The sequence below is a fragment of the Bombus terrestris genome, chromosome 10, assembly GCF_910591885.1.
Source record: "Bombus terrestris chromosome 10, iyBomTerr1.2, whole genome shotgun sequence".
Taxonomy (NCBI): domain Eukaryota; kingdom Metazoa; phylum Arthropoda; class Insecta; order Hymenoptera; family Apidae; genus Bombus; species Bombus terrestris.
In genome coordinates this window covers 16,511,479-16,532,878 of record NC_063278.1, presented here as the reverse complement: position 1 = coordinate 16,532,878, position 21,400 = coordinate 16,511,479, and the positions used below count along the sequence as shown (strand labels likewise).

Below are 21,400 nucleotides of genomic sequence, written 5' to 3'. Positions count from 1 at the left end.
ACCATTTTTCGACTCTTGTACCCTACAGTCTCGCGAAGTTTGAAGACATTTGCGGAAACCTTTATTTTCGAGTTTAAGTACGTGATATGACAACATAATTCCGCTTGATGATAAATAATAAACTTTTCCAATTCTTTCATATGTATTTCTTCTCATAATTCTATCATCGTAGATGGATAGATTATGAATATTATAAATGGATGGCATTTATAGAAAAGGAGGACTCAATTTGATATTTTATTTCTGTTTCAGGTAAGTTCTGACAACTATTTGAGAGGAATAGAAGTATCCAACGTAACTAGATATATCGCAAATCGTAAGTGAATAGTTCATCACACACACAAATATACTCACGCGTGCGGTATAGAAAATTAATGTAACGCGATATAAAATATATGTTATCTACAACGTCTATAAATATCTACATACTTACGTATTTGTGGATTTAGCATGATTACATTACCTCAGTTTCATTTATAGATTTATTATGTCGTCCTATAATCTTGATGTTATTTTATTAGCAATATTAGGCAAGACTCTTGGAATCTTAAATTTCCCAGAAATGCATAAACATCCACGGTCTACTTATTACCAAAGTGATCAATAATACCAAAGTGAAATTTTATTTTTCTGAACGTGTAAAGGATGCCATTATATTACGTAAAAATTGTTTTAGAATATTTTGACTTTTGGCGTAGTCGTAAAGAAGATATAATCTCAATGAATCATTAAATCATTCAATAATGGATCTCTTCCTAAAATATAAACGTTGAGTTCCGTTGAAAAATTTAGGTTAGTCGTTTGTACACTTAATATTTGAGTATTTCGATTGATTGATATCATATTCACCTAGTGAATGTTGAGAATTGATTCTAAATAGTCTACCAAATAATAAAAAAAAACGAACCTAATGAATGAACATTGTCAAACGCAGCGTCAGATGCATAGTAGAAGAGTCTGGTACAGATCAGACATCTGTATCAGATGCACAGTAGTAGAGTCCCGGAAAGATCAGACGACACAGCGTTTATACCCAGAGAATCTGAATATAAAGAGTTCGTCAAATAATTAAACAGTTCTATATGGTTTGGCGATTACGAATGCCAGCTTTATTATTGCATATCGACTTCCAAAATTCAATTTAATCGGGCTACGATATATTATTCTATCTAGTTATGGTGATTATTACAACTTGGATTTTTATGCAAATTTATATTTTGACAAACACAAGTAAAGAAATATAAAACTTAAACAGAGATTCGTTTCATCTATTAAAAATTATAATAAATATTCTACAGTAATAATTTGTCGTGTTACTAAAAATATTTTAATTTCTTTAAATTTCGTAAAATTCTGGAATCTAAGTGAGAAAAGGATCCGACGAAAAAGGATCCCTGAATCCTTTTTCTAGTCACTGTAGTAAGAGGACAGAACTCGATGATATAAATTGATCGAAAAAAATTGCAACTTAAACGTTGCATTATGACAACGTTTGATGAATTAAACTAATCAAGCGTACAAGTAAAGTAAGTATATGTATAAAGTATACGGTGTACATATTGTCAAAAATATCCACATGCCTGCATACTTTTCAGCGATAGTGTAGATACAACAGGTGTATTTAACGTTTCTTCTTTAGTCTTCTCTTCTCTTAATAAACGTTAAAGTGAATAAATTGTATTATACACTTTAACAATGCTTGCCTGAATGCTTTAAAAGAATTTCTAGACCTAACACTTTTGCTAATAATATTTTTTATTTAAAGACTATATGTAGATTTTTCTCACTCACTGTATGCATACAGGGACGAAGCGTCTTTGTGCAAATATTTATGTTCCTGTTTGTTCGTGGTAGATATCGAAGTCTACAAGGAACTGGTATTGGTATAGAACTGCAGTATCGAGTAGTGTGCAGGAAGATACATGTGTTCACATTGTGATAGTAAACGTGCAGCTATGTTTATTGCAAGCCACTTTGTAAAGTCTACTTTAAATGGAAATAAGTTCCAGATATCGTTCTATGTCCCCTTTTCTTTTTTCCTACTTTTCCTCTTTGCTTTCTCACTTTGCCTTCGATTCTTCTAGCATTCTTCCATTTTAGATTTCAGTCTCTTACGATTCCCTCCACTCTACCTCCTGTCTTATTCTTTATCGCATCCTTTTGCATTTGCCTATTCTATTGCTGCTTGCTTTATCTTTCCCTATCTCTTGAAGCGTTCCAGTTTCATTTAACATGACCACCTAAAGTAACTCTGTTGCTTCTACTACTGTGAAGAGATAGCAAAGGAAAAAGTAATTGAGAGTATCATGGTTGACAAGATTTTTGTCATACATTCGTACATTATGGGATGTTAAGGGTATCGATATTTTTTAAATAAGATGTTACCTCCCAATGTGGAAACTTCTATGTCACATTAATTGTTACGTATTCGCAAAAAGGTGAAAAGATGGTCATTTTTTGGCATCGTCTAAAGTTGGAAAATTCAAGAAATATCCTCATCATTTTGCCAATAAACTTTGGGGAAGTTGTTGCAAATGAATTCAAACACGTGAATACGATAATGACCCAACTCATCTAACTCGTTATATTTTATCTTCTCTTCTTTCGAATATGCAACCATTTTCAAGATAATTAATATTTTTATGTCGTGAAATTTCCCAGAAATGCATAAAAAAATCCTCAGTGTGGATTCCCTTATTCCTTTATTCCTCCGAGCGTTTACCAGCTATGTAAATATGAAACCGGAATTTTTGTATAGAAAATACGCGTTTATTATATGAAAATGATTTTCGTACATTTTCGTAAGAAGTGAAGTGCTGGGAAAGTGCGTGTCCCATCGATGCAAATAAATAGTAATCGGACGGAGCCAAGTCTGGTGAGCAAGCCGCGTGCGAAAGTATTTCCCAACTGAACGCTTCGATCGTTTCCTTGACCGGTTTTGCTGTATGTGATGGTGCATTATCACGAAGCAAAATTACTTTGTGTTGCCTTTTTTGATATTTTGGTCGTTTTTCGCGCAAAGTTTGATTCAAATCGATCATTTGTTGTCGTTAGCGCTCAATATTAACGGTTTCGCCAGGTTTTAACAGCTCATAATAGATCACGTTCCACGTTCCACGTTCTTCGTTCCTCACGTCAAAATTGTCACTTCTGAATTTTTTAAACCACTCAAAGCACTGTGATTTACCAAGACCATGCTCACCGTAAGCTTCGACAAGCATTCGATGCGATTCTGCAGCAGTTTTCTTCAAATGGTAACAGAAAATCAATGCTGTCCGCAAATCGTAGTTTCCAGGCACAAAATTCGACATGTTCAACGCTATTACAAACTATGCTGTTGTATGAAACTTGTATTGTTCTGAGTCGAAAATGTTTGTGAGATGTCAACAACGACTTTTGGCATCAATGACGCAGTTTAGTGATAACTACATTATCAGCTAGGGCATCTATAGACAAATTCCGGTTTCATATTTACGGACCTGATACGTATTCCACTTTGTATGTGCAAAATTTTTTTTTTATTTATTAGAATATTTACAATCAATTCTCGTTGAGAATTTTCAGTAACTTAATTTGGCGTGATACAATGACATGGATTATAATAGTTTTATATTGTTGGTTCTAGTAGAATCTAAGGATTTAATCTAAAGGGTATTTTCTTTTTAGTCTGCGGATCTGGTCCGTCGTGTCTAGTAGTTGGGTGACTAATGGGTTGTGGTGGTTGTTGACTCTTGCGTTATATCTGCTTCTGGACTTGTGTATTTTATCTTTGATTGTAGGTATCTTGAGGTCATGGTGGATTGTTTCGTTGGTAAAGTACCAAGGTGCATTTAATAGGGATCTTAGCGTTTTCGATTGGAAGCGTTGGAGTATTTCAATGTTGGAATTACTTGCTGTTCCCCATAGTTGGATTCCGTAGGTCCAGACAGGTTTTATTACGGTCTTATAGAGCGTAATTTTGTTCTGCGTGCTTAGGTTGGAGCGACGGTCAATGAGCCAATAAAATTTTTTGAGTTTGTCCCTGAGTTGTTTAGATTTGTCTAGGTGATGTTGTTTCCAGGTTAATCTCCTGTCCAGAGTCATGCCCAGGTATCTGACTGTGTCCTTGTTGGGAACTGTTATATTGTTAATGGAGACCCGTGGGCAGGTTTGTTTTCGCAGCGTGAAGGTTACATGTGTGGATTTTTTTTCGTTAATTTTGAAGCCCCATTTATGGAACCACTTTTCCATTGAGTCGAGACCTCGCTGGAGAGTGGATGAGGCTATTATCCGGTTGGTATATGTAAATGAATCCTTAAACTTTTCCCTCCTTTTCCTCCTTTTTCAGTTACACTTTAATTTTTATCAAGTCACTCGGGCATCCGATGTTCATCTTACTCATTTTTCCCCACTGTGTTATATATAAGGTGGTATAGGTCGTGATTGCGCACACAAGAAATACTCCTGATTTTTTAACAATAACGTTTATTGACTTTTGACACGTGACAACAAATAACAATTAACAACAGACAACGATTGACAACAGTTAACGATCAACAACGCTTGATAACAAATAATGCTTAACGCTGGCTATCAGGAGTCGACTCCTCGTCTCTCTACGTTCGCTTCGCGTGATCCTTCGCATTTCGCAGCTCGGGGCAGACTGAATCTCTTTTATTCAAAAGCCATGCCGATTCTTTTCTTCGTTGGCCATCGATATCGCGCGTGTTCGTTAGAAGTCCGCGACGGTTGCCGCGTATGCGTTCTCCCGATGATTCGACGAAAGAGCCGTAGGAATATCGATGGCACATTAGGCTTGTCGGCATAGCGCTTTAAGGTAAAGCGCTTTGTGTCGCGAAGCCGTTGGAAATTTCCGAAGTCGAGTGTCGCCACAGTAATCTAAACGAGACAATTAGAAGAAATCCTATGAAAATCGTTGTTAAAGCTGCTTTTTTGCAAACTCACCTAAGAGAATCGTTATCGTTATCGGCCTTCGCCAGAGTTTGCTATGTCGTCTAAGAGACCATAAATTTAATTTTCGCCATTTCTATACGTATAGACTCGACAACGATGCCCGCGGGTAAAATCGATTATCGAATATCGACGTAGAAATATTTCCATTCCATGGAAACTGTTATCCTCGAATTAGCCTCCGGGCTTTAGAAAACTGGCGCGGCTTTTGCATTCTGACTAACTCGTGGTCAGGATCTGTTCTATCTGTGTATAGCAGTCGGCGATCACGATGCTGTCAAACTGATAAAATTGTGTGTCAATATAAAAAAGTTTCAACTGTACACGGCAAATTTGTTTATTACTTTTTATCCTTGTTTTCATTCGTACGTATGCTACAGGTGAAGCAAATCGACTGCATTTATTTGATACTTCAAACGAGATGATGTTCCGATATCACGGTACAATTGAAATGCAAATAAAATGGGATAATTACAAGGGAAATCTTATTTCTAGCGCAGCTATCTTAGATTACAATTTCACACGATGGTTGATGTGCTTTTGCTTTCTCGGAGTCACCAAACGAGTTGATTTTTCTGACAAGTTAAGATTAAGTTTGGTGTGAAAAAATTTTTGGAAAAATTGCTAATAAAAAACAAAGTTAATAGTTGTGTTTCGGCTCAACCTCGTCTTTATCATATAACCCTCAAGTTTACGTGACTCTCTCTAGGATAGTGACGATAGCGAATCATTATAGCGAGTCGAATAGCGAGCGTATAATTGAACAGTAGCTTTGAGCGAGCGACGATTACACTATTTCTGTACTTGTACTTAAAGTGATTTTAATATACCTGACAATTACGAATTCCTCACTCGTTTCTTTAACCCCTTAACCTACGATTTACGTTCGATAATTTTGAGCCGAAAACGTAAACAAGCTCGCGCAGCTTTCGAGCCATTCGCACGACTTGTGTAGTACGTACTATTTACCTATGCCCGTAATATTTACGTTTGGCCTGATCATCGTCCTACGGGCTATGTCAGTAGTTGCAAGGCTAAGGGGTTAATAATCCAACCAGCACGTATAATAAACCACCTCATTTATAACGTTTATGAATACTCACGTATTCATAAATAGCGACAAATAAAAGTAACAAAGTCTTTTCGTTTAGAAATTACTTACAAACTAAATATTCGCATATGTATTATATTATACGTCATATATTCCGCAAAGCATCCACTCAAGTATTCAACGTGGCCTATGCCGGCACGTCGCCCGATAATTCACTGCCTCGTTTCTTAAACCTCTCGCAGAACACGCCCTACGTTTCTTGCATACCTTCGTTTCTCCCTTCTTGCTTGATATTGCTGGCAAATGTGTCTACAGTTTCCACCATCGATTTAGGCGGAGCACCCAAACGCAGCCCGTTTCTATATATCAATTTATCAGCCACCGCCCTTTTAAACTGCAGCAACGTAATTGTCTCGTAATAAATGACGAGGTGTTGTAAGAAAAAGGCGAATGCTTTATTAATACGACAATGTTATAATTCAATCGTAGAACACAGACTGACCTACTGACTAAAGGACTGCGGTTTTTATCTCTTCATTATGATTCGCATATCTTATGGGTGGGAGTCCGATTATTGTCTATTCTCATCGTTATCGCATTACTAAATGTTATTGATATATCCAGAAGTCGGCAGATGTCTGGCTTTTGGGTGACGTTACATAATCTTCGTTCCCGTGTGGATTCTATGCAACAAATACGCATTGTTCATAATAACGTGGAAAGTGTGTAAGCCAGCTTTCACGTACCATTGGATTTTCTTTCTGTCGCATACGTAGTACGCTGCGAAACGATCCGCGTGATCAATTCTGTTCCTATAAAGATTATACTTGTCTATAATCTTCGGCTTTTTCACTTTACCACCAGATCTAGTTTTTACCCTGACGAGATCCCCTCTGTATTCGGACGAGACCATCAGTTCTTCGCGTTTGCAGCTGTTTCAGCAAACATACGTCTTCCAGAGAATGACGTGCTCCCCTTTCTCGCAATTTTCTCGATCACATCCAGAGGATTAATTTTCCTGTCTGACCTTAGAGTACTCGTCGAGTAAGTTTTGTCGTACAACAATCGCGTCACCAAAGGCACGGTTATGTTTACATTGTAAAAGAAAACCGAGTGTGAAAATATCCTTCAGCAGTCTGCTCACGACCTTCTCCGTGCGTACTACGCTCGTAGCTGAACGTTGCGAATCCCAACAAGACAAATTGCGAAGTACGATTCCATTGGGCTCGGTGAGTGCGAACAATTTCAATTTATATTCGTGAGATTCGTCCTTGGCGTTCTGCGGATATAATTTAGCCGGGCCTAACCACATCGACTCCAAGCATAAATTTTTACACGGGCTATAAAGTTCTCGTGAAAGTAGTCGACCAGTGGTTGGATTCTGTGCAACGGATCGGGCGGTTTCAGCCTAGTCCCGAGACTCTTGAAAATTGCAGAGCACTCGATACGTCGAGGAACCTGTCCCTTGGCACGGCGTTGCGAAAAATTGGGAAATTGGGATACAAATTATTTCTCTCCCAATAATGAACAAAGGACCGCGCCCGAATGTTTGCAGCTAGAAATATTATCTTTAGGAAAATTTCTAGGTCTGCTCTCGTAACTTCTTTAAAAAATCTTATTCTAATCCTGGAAATCGCAGATTGTGACATTCTGTATCCTTCGATGTTCGTTTCTTGTAAAACTAAATGGAGCAGCTTGTCGTTGGCAAGTAAAAAGTAATAATCTAGCGGTTCAGCGGAGGATATGAATGTCGAAAATCCGTAATAGCCGATAAAAGGTATTTTCGGTACGTTGGGCCGGGATGAGTACCTGACTTTGAGGAAGAAATGTCTGATTCGGACGAAAACGAAATAGGTACGAAGAATCAACTGATTCTTGGTCCCTTTTGTTCGCTTTCCTCCTCCGAGACGTCTGTCACAGATAATTTGGAAAGATCGTTGCCGTTTTCAGTGTGGCGGCATTCGACGACGGAACTTTCCGACGACTTCGCGACACAAAGCGCTATATCATCAAAGCATAAGGCCGACATGCTCAATGTGCCATCGATATCCCTACGGTCCTTTCGCCGAATGCATACGCGGCAACCGTCGCGGACGTCTACCAAACGCGTGCGTAGTGGGAATATCGAGGGGCAACAAAGAAAAGAATCCGTTTGATTTTGAACAAAAGATTCATTCCGTTTCGAACAGCGAAGTGCGAAGGATCTAATATAACAGCGAAGCAAACACATTCGAGAGGTGTGATTGTTGATTGTTGATTGTTGATTGTTGATTGTTGATTGTTGATTGTTGATTGTTGATTGTTGATTGTTGATTGTTGATTGTTGATTGTTGATTGTTGATTGTTGATTGTTGATTGTTGATTGTTGATTGTTGATTGTTGATTGTTGATTGTTTATTGTTGATTGTTGATTGTTGATTGTTGATTGTTGATTGTTGATTGTTGATTGTTGATTGTTGATTGTTGATTGTTGATTGTTGATTGTTGATTGTTGATTGTTGATTGTTGATTGTTGATTGTTGATTGTTGATTGTTGATTGTTGATTGTTGATTGTTGATTGTTGATTGTTGATTGTTGATTGTTGATTGTTGATTGTTGATTGTTGATTGTTGATTGTTGATTGTTGATTGTTGATTGTTGATTGTTGATTGTTGATTGTTGATTGTTGATTGTTGATTGTTGATTGTTGATTGTTGATTGTTGATTGTTGATTGTTGATTGTTGATTGTTGATTGTTGATTGTTGATTGTTGAACACCGAGAGTATTTCTTGGGCACTTACATTTAACGCCACCTCATCAATATCTAACAAAATATCTTCGACGGTTTCCTCAGACATTTACATCTTTGCCGATTTCATCGACCAATGCATTAAGAAACAGATGATTTCATCTAGAAAACGTAGTTGACATTTGTATATTTTCATGTATATATTATCGAGAATGTATGGAGCAACTAACTCGTGTCGATATCAATATTCATGGTAAACACAAATTTACATATATCATTTATTGAGAGAATTAGAAATCGCTATTGAGAAAGGCTGGAAAATTTCCAGAGACTTTGTAAAATGATTCAGGAAACAGTGTGCGTAAAATGCTACTGGAAGTCATAAAAAGAAGAGACAAATGTACACAGCATTCACGTGCGAATAGAAGACCTGTTTCTGAATTAAATTATCATTTCTCTTCGACGTGTCCTATCATTTTGTTGCGAAAGAAACAAGAGGCAAACGCAGACAGATTGAATCATGCTGCATCGTGTAAAATGTAAAATAAAAACATGTACCATTCAGCTTCGGCATAAATAACGATCGTTTCTATCTTTTCTTGCTTTGAATAGATAGATCATCGTAACACGCTTGTATATTTTGCTCGTAAATCAGCTAGACAACAACCTTGTTCCACTATTGGTAAACATAACTCAACACATTCATGATTTTTCTGTTGATAATAAAATTACTTTAAACATTTATAATCGAACAGATGAATTTTATACATTTACGAGAAACTCGGAGGTGCAGAGATTTATAAAACGTAGACAATACATGTAGTATCAAAAAAAGGGGGAGGTGTACGCTTTGTTACGCTGCGAGGCTTTAGTATGGGTCGTGTTTCTGGCCGTTGCTCGCGGTTCTACGATGTCGTAGGCGGATCGCCTTGTCTGCCCGACGAGGAACATACGATGTATCGACGAGCGCATAGTTGCCGCCAAGCTGCGACTTCCAGAAACGTCGATTTCGGTCTGTTGTTTCAAAAGAACGCGGCATATGTGATCATAGGCGCGAACGGTAGCGTGATCCGAGCGTAGTGGGTGTCACGTAAAAATAAAGAGAAATTTTATTATGAAGGAGAAGACTTTATTTTTATTTCGTTTATACAAGTATAAGACACTTCCGAACTCTAGCCGTGACCGTACGAGAGTGAGTCCCTACAATCTTTTTACTTTCGGTCATCTGTTCTCTCATTATCCCCCACTACCCTGTAGGCGTATGTGACCGTTGCTACGCTTCTGGAACATTTTATGGTAGGACCGTTAGGCCATAAATGAATCCTTAGGTACTCTGCCAATATACATTGTCGCCAAGGTCACCATGTGTTCCTCTCGTCGGTCCATCGGGTGCGAAGTATGCCGACCGGGACACCATCCTGCCCGAGGTGTGTGTGTGTCCTGGTCTCTGATGTAATTTACGTTACATGGGGGTCGTCTCCCCGAGAAGACCAAGAAATGATCTAAGGTCAAAGCAGTCCTTTTTGAAGATTCTAAGAGCACACGTCGAGAGGTCAGGTGTATAAGCCGCTAAGCCGAACGAACACGTTTTCTTTTTTTTTTTTATTTATTAGAATATTTACAATCAATTCTCGTTGAGAATTTTCAGTAACTTAATTTGGCGTGATACAATGACATGGATTATAATAGTTTTATATTGTTGGTTCTAGTAGAAACTAAGGGTTTAATCTAGAGGGTATTTTCTTTTTAGTCTGCGGATCTGGTCCGTCGAGTCTGAACGAACACGTTGACATTGTTTATCACTGAATAATCTGTCACTCTTTATCATTATATTCATCGTTATTAAATACACAAACTATATCACCTTGTTAACAAATAAAACATCCTTACTTGTCCTTCCTCTAGACCCATTTAAGATACTACATATATAAAAATAATTCGACATCTGGTTAACTTTTCTCACGAAGCAAAGTATAGAAAAGACAATAATTTCTAATATCTTCGAATGTTTTGTTTCTCTGAATTAAAGCATGTGACGACAGGATCTGAACGTTTGTTTTCGACGGTCATTCTATCCTCCTGCTGTCCTCCTCGGTTCTGCATGACTCGAAATGAACGCTATACTTCGATGGATACTATTTAAAATATACATAGCCTTCAGATATTTGGTTTTAATGCCCAATTGAATATTTTACCTATTACTGAAATATACATAGTTTCTAGACGTTTGATTTTGCTATTACTGAAATATACATAGCTCTTAGATATTTGATTTTACTATTCAATTGAATTTTCCTACTTTCGCTTGGCAGAGTACACTGTTGCAGTACCGGCAGTTTTTCGCGAATATCTCGGAAACTAAATGGACCCATCCTTAATTAGCAAAAAAATCAAAATGTCAATTTCTACGATATACTAAGAAATCATGGAAATTAGAAGGTTGGCAGTGTTTCTACAGTTTTTACAGTTTTTCTCATAGATCTTTATAGACCGTGTGTTCCCTTAAGTCGAAAGTCGTAAGAGGCCAATGAAGAAAACGCAAGGATCAGAGAGCAATATTCGGGTTATCTTTTTCTCGTTCTTAATGGGCGGTTCTAAGTTTTGATAGAGGATCGAGAGAAAAGAGGGTAAATTTCGCGAAAAATGTTTGTCGGAGATTTCTCACATCCACGATGTAGGCCATAGAAAATTCTACAACTTGTAATTTAACTTTTTTTCTTCTGTCTTCTGTCTTTCTTCTTTCTTATATCTTCTTTTGTCTTCTGTCTTCTTTCTAAGATATTCGCGATAATACGGAACGTCAAGATTTCTTTGGGGGAATGTTTCCATCCCCTGGGACCGTTTTTCAGCTAGAGAAAAGATTGTTTCGCTATTAACATCGCACGAACTACGTTCGCGCAAAGTTTCAAGCGTTTTCGAATTTTCGAGTTGCCAAACTTCCCTCGTGAGATACAAAAACAAGCGTAACTGACCTTTACCAGGCCGCTACGATATTCGACAACGGCAACGAAAGTTTTTATCCATTAGCAAAACTAACAGGAGCGATGTGCTTTGTCACTGCATTACAGTGCAAAGTATTTGTCGATTCGCATAATGAGAGACGGCCACTGAAAGCACAGCGTCTTAGCTCGAAAGAGAAGCAAAAAGCTTTCAAATAGAAAAAAATCACTCGACTGAAGTTTTTTAAAGAAAAAAAAAGGCTTGCCGTAGCCTCGGAATAATAAAGTCTTTGGATCGGTCTTTCAGCTGTAAATATTTTCATTAGGAACTTTCGACGTATCTCTCTGGGAATCACGTTTTCGTAAATCAGCGACCAGGATAACTGGGAAGCTGATCAGCTGATCAGTTTTGCAGGAAGTCCACTCGAATCGTTATAAATTTCGTCCAAAACTTTTACTTTAGCTTTTATCCAGAATATCTTCTCCAACAACATAGCTTATTAACTTGCCCATCGAAGAAATTTATTCTTCTCTCAAACTCTAGAACTTTTAGAACTTCTACAATTTTTCATGGTTTTTTAAAAACGGTGTAATCCCTCTGCGAATTGCCAAACTTTCGGAAACTTTTTTGCTTCCAAATGACTGTGATAAATGTTAGACTGTACATCGTCGTAGAGATCCACAAGATTTCGATACTGTTCGGTAAAGAAGAAAGAGGATCAAAACAAAGGACTCTTTCTCGTAATATTCGTAATATAATTAAACGATTCATCTAATTAGTTTCGAATAGAATCGTAATTTCATATATCTGAAACATAAAAATATGAATTTGTCAATCTTTTTATCTTCTGAGACAGAGACATACACTTTTCCCACCCCATAAGGATTGAATTTCGAAAAACGCTGGAACACGCGTTTGTTTATTTTTAATGTGCAGTTCGTACGTCGAATTTCGCGTCTTTAATTTCAGTGGATTATCGTAGGATAAAATGCACGCTTTTTATATCTTTATAATTATACTTACTATAACTTATACTATATAATTTTTATAATTATATTTTTATAATTATAATTATACTTACGTCATAAGAGAAATTTATTTTTTAATCTTTACGTTTCAAGGCACAGCGTTTTGGGCTGGTTGTTTGGTGAACAGATCGATCACTTTTGCATTATAAGATTAGGTTTAGGGACGTGAAACGAATCTTCATTTGGATTAGACGTCGTCGTTATGTAATAGAGGAGATATTTACTAGCGCAAATATGATTATTACAGAATTTGACAAGTAATCGTGATAATTAGGTACTCGAGAAGCTAATGACAATGATCCTAGGTTCAATAACAAATCCGCGGACAACGGGATAGTGAACTTTACTTTTCTTTAACTTTACTTTTACCAACGTCTTGTACTCGATGTTAAAACGTGGAATAATCACTGCGTGTAAGAACGATACTTCAATCGTTGATGATATCGTACGAGAGAGTGTGTCTCCGTCACGGTAACGCTGTAGAGGGAAACTATGATGGGGTGTGTCTAAGGCCACGAGATCATCGGATTCGTGGAGAAAAGCCTTCGTTCGGAAAGTGAGGGAAATCGACGTTACTATCAATTGGTCAATTTCCATGTTGGTGGTTAGAGAAGGGTGCTAGCCGCCCTTGAGGGAAAGTTGCTAGCGGGAAGCGTCGTTCGTGAGAAAAATAGATTTCTCCTATCTTCCCGTAATTGGAACAAAGACTGTTTGTCTGTTGAAGGACTTTAGTTAACTAAATCTTAAGATTTACAACGGGTCCTCAGGCTGAACATGTACTGTGGAGATGCGTTGACATTTGGCAATCATCTTACCCAAAGGATAGAGTCTGCGTGTGGCGAGCCACGGGACAGAAACCGTCGGAATGTTTACTGTCGCGTGCCGCCACAACTATTTCTTTTAAGGAGAGCTATAGAATTACTCCATGCCTTTGTTAGACAAAACGTTCATCCCTTGACCGCGGCGACTGATTGTCGCCTCGAGCCCAACTTCATTATCATAAATCTCGAACAAATACAATCGGATTGAATGACGACAATTGCTTAATTACGGCTATGGTAGAATCTAGATTACAGTATTAACCCTTTAAGTGCTGTGGGCGCATATAGGTGTCTGGCGAAAGCTATCGATGTGGACTAAGAACATATATATGCGCTTTCTGTAAGTGCCCGGCATGGGCTAAGGACGCATGTATGGGTTTTTCAATTTTTCCGAACACCTACGCAGAAGTAATACTATTACGTTTGTGTGAAATAAATATAAATGCATTCCTTACAGCAGTAAACAAATGCCAATAGTGGCTCGTTATCGTCGAAGTGGTCACCACTTGTAAGAAAACTCTACATCTGGTTTTTTTAGTTTTCTCAAGCACTGAATTTTTCACACACAACTAAATTATTAACTTGTGTTATATTTACTAAATTTAGTTTTCTAGTTTATTGTTTTCTAGTTTATTACTCAAATTCTAGTTAACTGTAAATTTCAATGTTTATAATAAATAATTAAAAATAACTAAAAATTAACGCTCTTGAATCATTTAATCTCGTGCAAAAGAATTACTATAACTTATTACGATTTGCGCTTTGAATAGTCAATCAACAGAGTTCAGTCTAACGAAGAAGTATTCCGTCCATAGCGATCGTCAGCGCTAGACGCGCGCCGTCCGTACGGACGACATGGGCCGCGAGTAGTCAGCACTCAAAGGGTTAAGGAGTTTTCCCAAAGTTCCAAAGGGAAGGCTCCAGTGTCCTTCCATCTCAGATATATATATGTATATAGATTATTTAGTCACAGTTTTTGTGAATATAATTTCTCCCTTTGATTCACATCTTTTCTTCGCTGCTTATTTATGTAATCTACGATCTAGAAATTTGAATAGAAAGTTTATGCATATTTTATATATCGTTAGCTTTATGACTTTGCTATTTCGCAAATCTTTCTTATAATCTGAAAAGTGTTCCGTGACTTGGAAAAGGTCAACAACCATCGATTTAATTACGTTCGTTTGCGTTTCGCGTTATTGTGTTTTCGCACCCTGTTATGATTCGTCATAAATAAGCTGCTTTTTGTTTTACTGACAGTGCGGATCATCTAAGCACCGTACACAATCCTCACCTCGGTCAATCGATGCGGCACCCATTTCCTTCCTTTTGAATCTTTCTCGTCGCATGTAATCAATTGGAAATGACGGCTGGAATTATTGCAACTTGCATTTTTTTTTTTTATTTGTTAGAATATTTACAATCAATTCTCGTTGAGAATTTTCAGTAACTTCATTTGGCGCGATACAATGACATGGTTTATAATAGTTTATATTGTTGATTCTAGTTGGATCTAATGATTTAATCTAAAGGGTATTTTCTTTTTAGTCTGCGGATCTGGTCCGTCGTGTCAAGTAGTTGGGTGACTAATGGGTTGTGGTGGTTCTTGACTCTTGTGTTATATCTGCTTCTGGACTTGTATATTTCTTCTTTGACTGTGGGTATCTTGAGATCGCGGTGGATTGTTTCGTTGGTAACATACCAGGATGCATTTATTAGGGATCTTAGCGTTTTCGATGCAACTTGCATGACAAGCTCTTTTTCCATCTGCCGTCGTGTTTTCGCCAGTCTTTGTCTTTCATCATCTGAGATCATCCAGAGAGGTTTCGCAGAACCTGTTCCCGTAAAGTACGTTCAAAAACCGTAAAACTCTTTCTCTATCGTCTATTTAAAAATTTTTCATTTAATTTAAAGGGACTCAAGATCCTCTTAACGTTTCAAGAAATATAAGGCATTAAGAGATCAACATGTACCCATCTGCCCAAGCTCCTCAAATATTATAAATAATAACTAACAAAATAAATAAAAAATAAATTTCACTTGAAACGTATTCTGATAAATTCACTGGATAACGAATCATTTCAAGTGGTGGTTTTCACTGACTATATGTGTATAATAATTATGATATTTATAAAAGACAAAACCACACACAATCGGAATTTGATTTCTGCCCGTAATTTTGCAATCAAAGTACAACTTGTAAATTAAAAATAACCGAGTGTCCCGATACTTTTAAACGGAAGTGCGTTCTTTTAACTTGAACTAATAAAAAGAAGCAAGAATTTATAAAAGTTATTATACATTCCAGGTTTTTTTTACTCGTGACTAGTTTTTCTTCAGATTTTCTGTGCAGAAATTTTACTTTAGACTTTTCACAATCAAAGTGCATTCCACTTCTTGAATGAAAGTAGCCGGTAAAGTTTGTGAGGAAAATCCCGAACGCTATTTTGCATTCACCCAATTTCCCTCGACTCCTTCCTGTTTCGCTCCTTTTCCCTTATACATAAAAGTTTGAGAGTCGAAATGTATGTACAATCTTCCGCTCCACATGATACAATCGAAATCGCTAATGCAACATACTAATTTGCAATATAAACAGGATGATTTAAAATCGTAGCTATGCTACTGCAGTAAAACATCTGTTGCACGAGCTAATTGGGAACAAAGGTGTTGGAATAAGATAATTAAAAGCATAATGAGATACAGCATAAACATATAGATAGAAAATAAATAAGAAGATGTAATAGAACAAACAGTGTACATAATAGAGCGGAAAGTGTTTAGGATCGATATTTCTATGCAATACCAGGTATGTAAATATGAAACCGGAATATTTGTATAGAAAATACACGTTTATTGTATGAAAATGATTAAAAATATTTTATTCGAAGTATTGCCCATCGCTAGCTATACATTTTTCACACCTGTCTGGCAATTGGTGGATGCCACGCTAAAAAAACTGTCGCTCTTTTGAGGCAAACCAGTCATCGAGCCATTTTCGTACATTTTCGTAAGAAGTGAAGTGCTGGTCAGAAAGTGCGTGTCCCATCGATGCAAATAAATAGTAATCGGGCGGAGCCAAGTCTGGTGAGTAAGCCGCATGCAAAAGTATTCCCCAACTGAACGCTTCGATCGTTTCCTTGACCGGTTTTGCTGTATGCGATGGTGCATCATCATGAAGCAAAATTACTTTTTGTTGCCTTTTTTGATATTCTGGTCATTTTTCACGCAAAGCTTGATTCAAATCGATCATTTGTTGTCGGTAGCGCTCAGTATTAACGGTTTCGCCAGGTTTTAACAGCTCATAATAGATCACGTTCCACGTTCCACGTTCTTCGTTCCTCACGTCAAAATTGCCACTTCTAAATTTTTTAAACCACTCAAAGCACTGTAATTTACCAAGACCATGCTCACCGTAAGCTTCGACAAGAATTCGATGCGATTCTGCAACAGTTTTCTTCAAATGGTAACAGAAAATCAATGCTGTCCGCAAATCGTAGTTTCTAGGCATAAAATTCGACATGTTCAACGCTATTACAAACTATGCTCTTGTATGAAACTTGTATTGTTCTGAGTCGAAAATGTTTATGAGATGTTAACAAAGACTTTTGGCATCAATAACGCAGTTTAGTGATAACTACATTATCAGCTAAGGCAAATTCCGGTTTCATATTTACAGACCTGATATTTAAGAAATAAAATAAATATTGCTTTGCATGCATTAAGTTGTTAATTAATTTATAGCATAGGGTTGTACATATGGGAGAATATTGAAATAAGAATAACACTAAACAGTTGAACATGGTTTATTGTTAATATTAATAACAATTGATAACTGTATATATCGAGAATGGTGTTAATACGTAATTACCAATATTAATGTTGTTTTGTTGAAGCTAGTTGTACGAGCAATAAATAGAGTGAGTAACTCTAACATATCTAACTTTTAATTATAATATACCGTAATAAAATAATACGGAAGATTACAAATAAAAGTTCTTGCGTAACATCCCTCATACGATAGAACGTTTCAAAGTACAATAACTAATTACGATGAATTACCGGAATATGATATACGACAAGGAAATAATATCGTAACATGAAAAAAAGTATTAAAAGAAGAGAGATTAAGACTGTTACATATTTCGACGAAACTTCATGTTGTGATGAGAAAATAAAGATATTTGTATTTTACAAAATTTACAAAATTTACAAAATTTCAAAAGAAAGAAAAGAAAAATTAAGTTGTCAAAATAATAAAGACAAATTAGCTGGTATTTAAAAGAAAACGAAGAAAGATAAAAATAAAATACAAGCTATGTATAAGTTGATAAGATTAACAATTATATCATACGCGAGATTAACGGTAATATTAATTCAACATACGTATCAAATAAACAATTTCTAAATTCTTCCTCTCTTTTCATAACTTACTATACTTTTTCCATATATTTTCCGTGGTATAAGTCGAAGATACAAATCTATGGTGTCACGTAAGACATTAAAAGCTACCTGCAAAGAACAAAGAGAAATCTTTTTTTTTACAAGTTAGTAATAGCAAGGAGACAAAATTTATTACATCTTCGTTTAGTTTTATATCTTTAGATGCACGCAGAACTATTACACTGCCATTGTCCCAAATATATTGGTACCCATGCTGATATCTACAATATATTATCCTGTAAAAGATTAATAAAAATTTATTCAACCAACAACATTTTACATTTTGTGCTATATATTTTGTAAAATCGCAAATGAATTTTTTTATTCATTTGTAATCGTTAAACCGTATAGAATCGTTTAGTTACTTGACGAACTCTTTGTATTCAGATTCTCTGGATATGAGCGCTGTGTCCAACTGAAAGCGTTCAGATCCGGACGTCTGATCTTTCCGGGACTCTACTACTGTGAATCTGGTACAAACGTCTGATTTGTACAGGATTTCTCTACTGTGCATCTGTGCATCTATCTAGCAGTGTACCTTTTCATGTTGCATCTGACATAGCTCTCGCGATTTATTCATTAGATACAATATAAATCGTTCAAAATGCCCAAATATTTACGAGCAATAGTGTATATATACACCATCGCGAAATCATGCAAATAGTAGATATAATATTATAATTAATATCTTGTTGGTCCTACGTAATCATCAATAACATTACACTGTTCTTTTAGCATTACATTGAAAAAAGCGAAGGTTCTATAGCTTATGATATAATTTTATTCCAAGATTTTCATGAGTTAAACGATCTAATCTTTTCAATTTCTTTTAAGAATACATTCATAATAATCGTACTGAAATGTAGAGACAACTAATTTTGCGTTTTCACTCTTTTAAGTCAGAGACAAAATTAAATAGCCGTATGAAAATTTTCGTAACTGACATGTCCATCTAATTAAAAAAGTTAGAAATAAAGGAAATATCGAATATATAATTAGTGAAGTTTTAAACGAAAATAAAATATTTAATGGAATAAATTCCAAATTAGAAGAGTCAAAGAATATACAATTATAAACATGATATAACAACTTTTTATTTAAAAATGACAAATTTATAGTAATATTAATAATAAATAATCTTGCAGTTGAAGATATGTGTATGTTAAAAATGAATTTCTGCGTGTCGTGAGGTCCCTCCCGTCTTGCTTATCAGAATACATCACTGCCTTCCTCATCTCGTAGCCTGATCTTATAAACAAAGTCTCTATTCTTTTTCTTTGTCAATGCAACGTCAGGTAGCTTGACATCAGCCTATCTCTCTACCAATCTATCTTTCGCCAAACTGTTTCACGCATCCTCTAAACAGGTGATCGATACCTTATACCTTGTTTCACGACTTCGAGTCACCGGCTATCGACTTTCCAAATATTTGCTCAAGCATCCTGCCAATTCATAAATTATCATAAAGCTAAATAACGGCGTGGCACGAAATTGCGTCGCCGCTAACACGTATACGTGTGTGTGTATGTATCGTTCATTGTAACGACGCTCGTAGCTTAGTACAATCTTTGTCTATTAGTATAATCTATATTTTTCATTTCTTTATTCGTTTTCTTATACGATATAAAAGCCACACTTCAGGAGAACACGTATTTTGAAAAAAGTTTGAGCTTGTGTAACTTTGTGCTATGTAATCACCAGTAAGCTCTTTGTGTCTCCCAAGAGGGAACAGCCGGGTAATATCAGAGATTAAGTAATATAAAATTCTAATAACTTCATTTGGCGACTTAATATGGATTAATTAGTACTAATAATTGTATAAAATTCTATTAATAATTATTGAATATTTATCAATATCGACAACTTTTATATACAGGGTGGTTGGTAATTGGTGGTACAAGCGGAAAGGGGGTGATTCTACGTGAAAAAAGAAGTTGAAAATATAGAATAACAATTTTTCGTTCGAGGCTTTGTTTTCGAGAAAATCGACTCTGAATTTTCGTTCGGTACGCGTGCACTTTATCACGTCTCGTTATAACGGATCTCACTGTAGATCGTTGTCTCGATGGATATTATCGTAGTTTATGTTTGTTTTTGTCGTAACGGAAAATTAGGAATACATAATGAAATAATATGAAGTAATCATAAAGTTTATTATTACAAAAATTGCTGAAAATGTTGCCCATCCCACCGAACGTATACTTCTGCTCTTCTGATTAAATTTCCATGAACACTTTCTAATGTATTCGATTGTTTTAAAGTATGAAAGGCTACAATAATCTTTTCTTTCAATTGCTCGCAACTTGCGACTTCTTCAGAATAGACAATTGATTTAATATGGCTCCATAAATAAAAGTCAAGCGGAGTTAAGTCAGGAGAGCATGGTGGCCAAGCTATTGTTCCAGCAAAAATTCAAAGTTGATTTTCTCAAAAACAAAGCCTCAAACGAAAAATTTTTATTCTATATTTTCGACTTCTTTTTTCGCGTAGAATCACCCCCTTTACGTTTGTACCATCAGTTGCCAACCACCCTGTATATAATATAACAGCACGTATTTCTATGATCTATAACTGTGGTATTAATTTCGCATATAAATTTATAATACAATCTCTAATGATGAGAAATTGTATACATCGAAATGGAAGCAAATTATGTACATACTATTTGATTTAATATCGATATAAAAGCATCAAACGCATGCGATATGCATCTACCCGCATGAAATTTACATGATGGCGTGCGTAATTCTGCGTAGGAATAATCGTCGAGCACGTTAACTACGGTGTACCATGGACAGTGGCTAGTCGGTTGAAACCATGCGTCCTATTGATTTTTCAAGTACCGCTAACCGATCAATATTTATGCTATCCGGTGCGACGTTCTTCGACACGTATCAAACGCAAAGTCATTTCCCTGTCCATGACCAAACGAATTAAAGAATCATTATTGAATGACGAAGCACCATGAACCTCGGTTTTATATTGCAAATGATCTAACTGCGTTCTCGATAGGAGACGTGAAAATCGGTATTTTTCATTTTACAGTTTTTGACATAACTTTCATCTTGAAATTCACTAAAATTCATCTCTCAGCGTATCAATGATATTAATATCCACAAACGTTCGTTATTAGGTGCATAGATGAATAGTCGAAATTTTCCAAGGAAATTCATGATTTATTTAAAAAAAAAAAAATAATGAAACGGATTTTCTGTTAAAAAATAATCTTTCTTCTTACATCAAAGTAACTTTACATCTTTCGGGCAGTTGATGGGTTCCACTTCGAAAGAGCGTCGTGTCTTTTGACACGATCAAGTGGTCCAGTTGTTCTTGTATTTTATCAATCGATCGAAAGCGCATATCCGAGTAATTGTGCTGCATCGACCGAAGTAGATGATAGTCCGACGGAGCAATGTCGAGTGAATGTGCCGGATGCT

The 21,400-nt window shown here is 36.2% G+C and overlaps 1 protein-coding gene across 3 annotated transcripts in view; it reads left to right on the top strand.

The window, feature by feature from the left end:
• The window catches only part of LOC100645644 (tetraspanin-5), a 123,442-nt gene that overhangs the window by 33,596 nt on the left and 68,446 nt on the right, over positions 1-21,400 (top strand). The window lies entirely within an intron of this gene.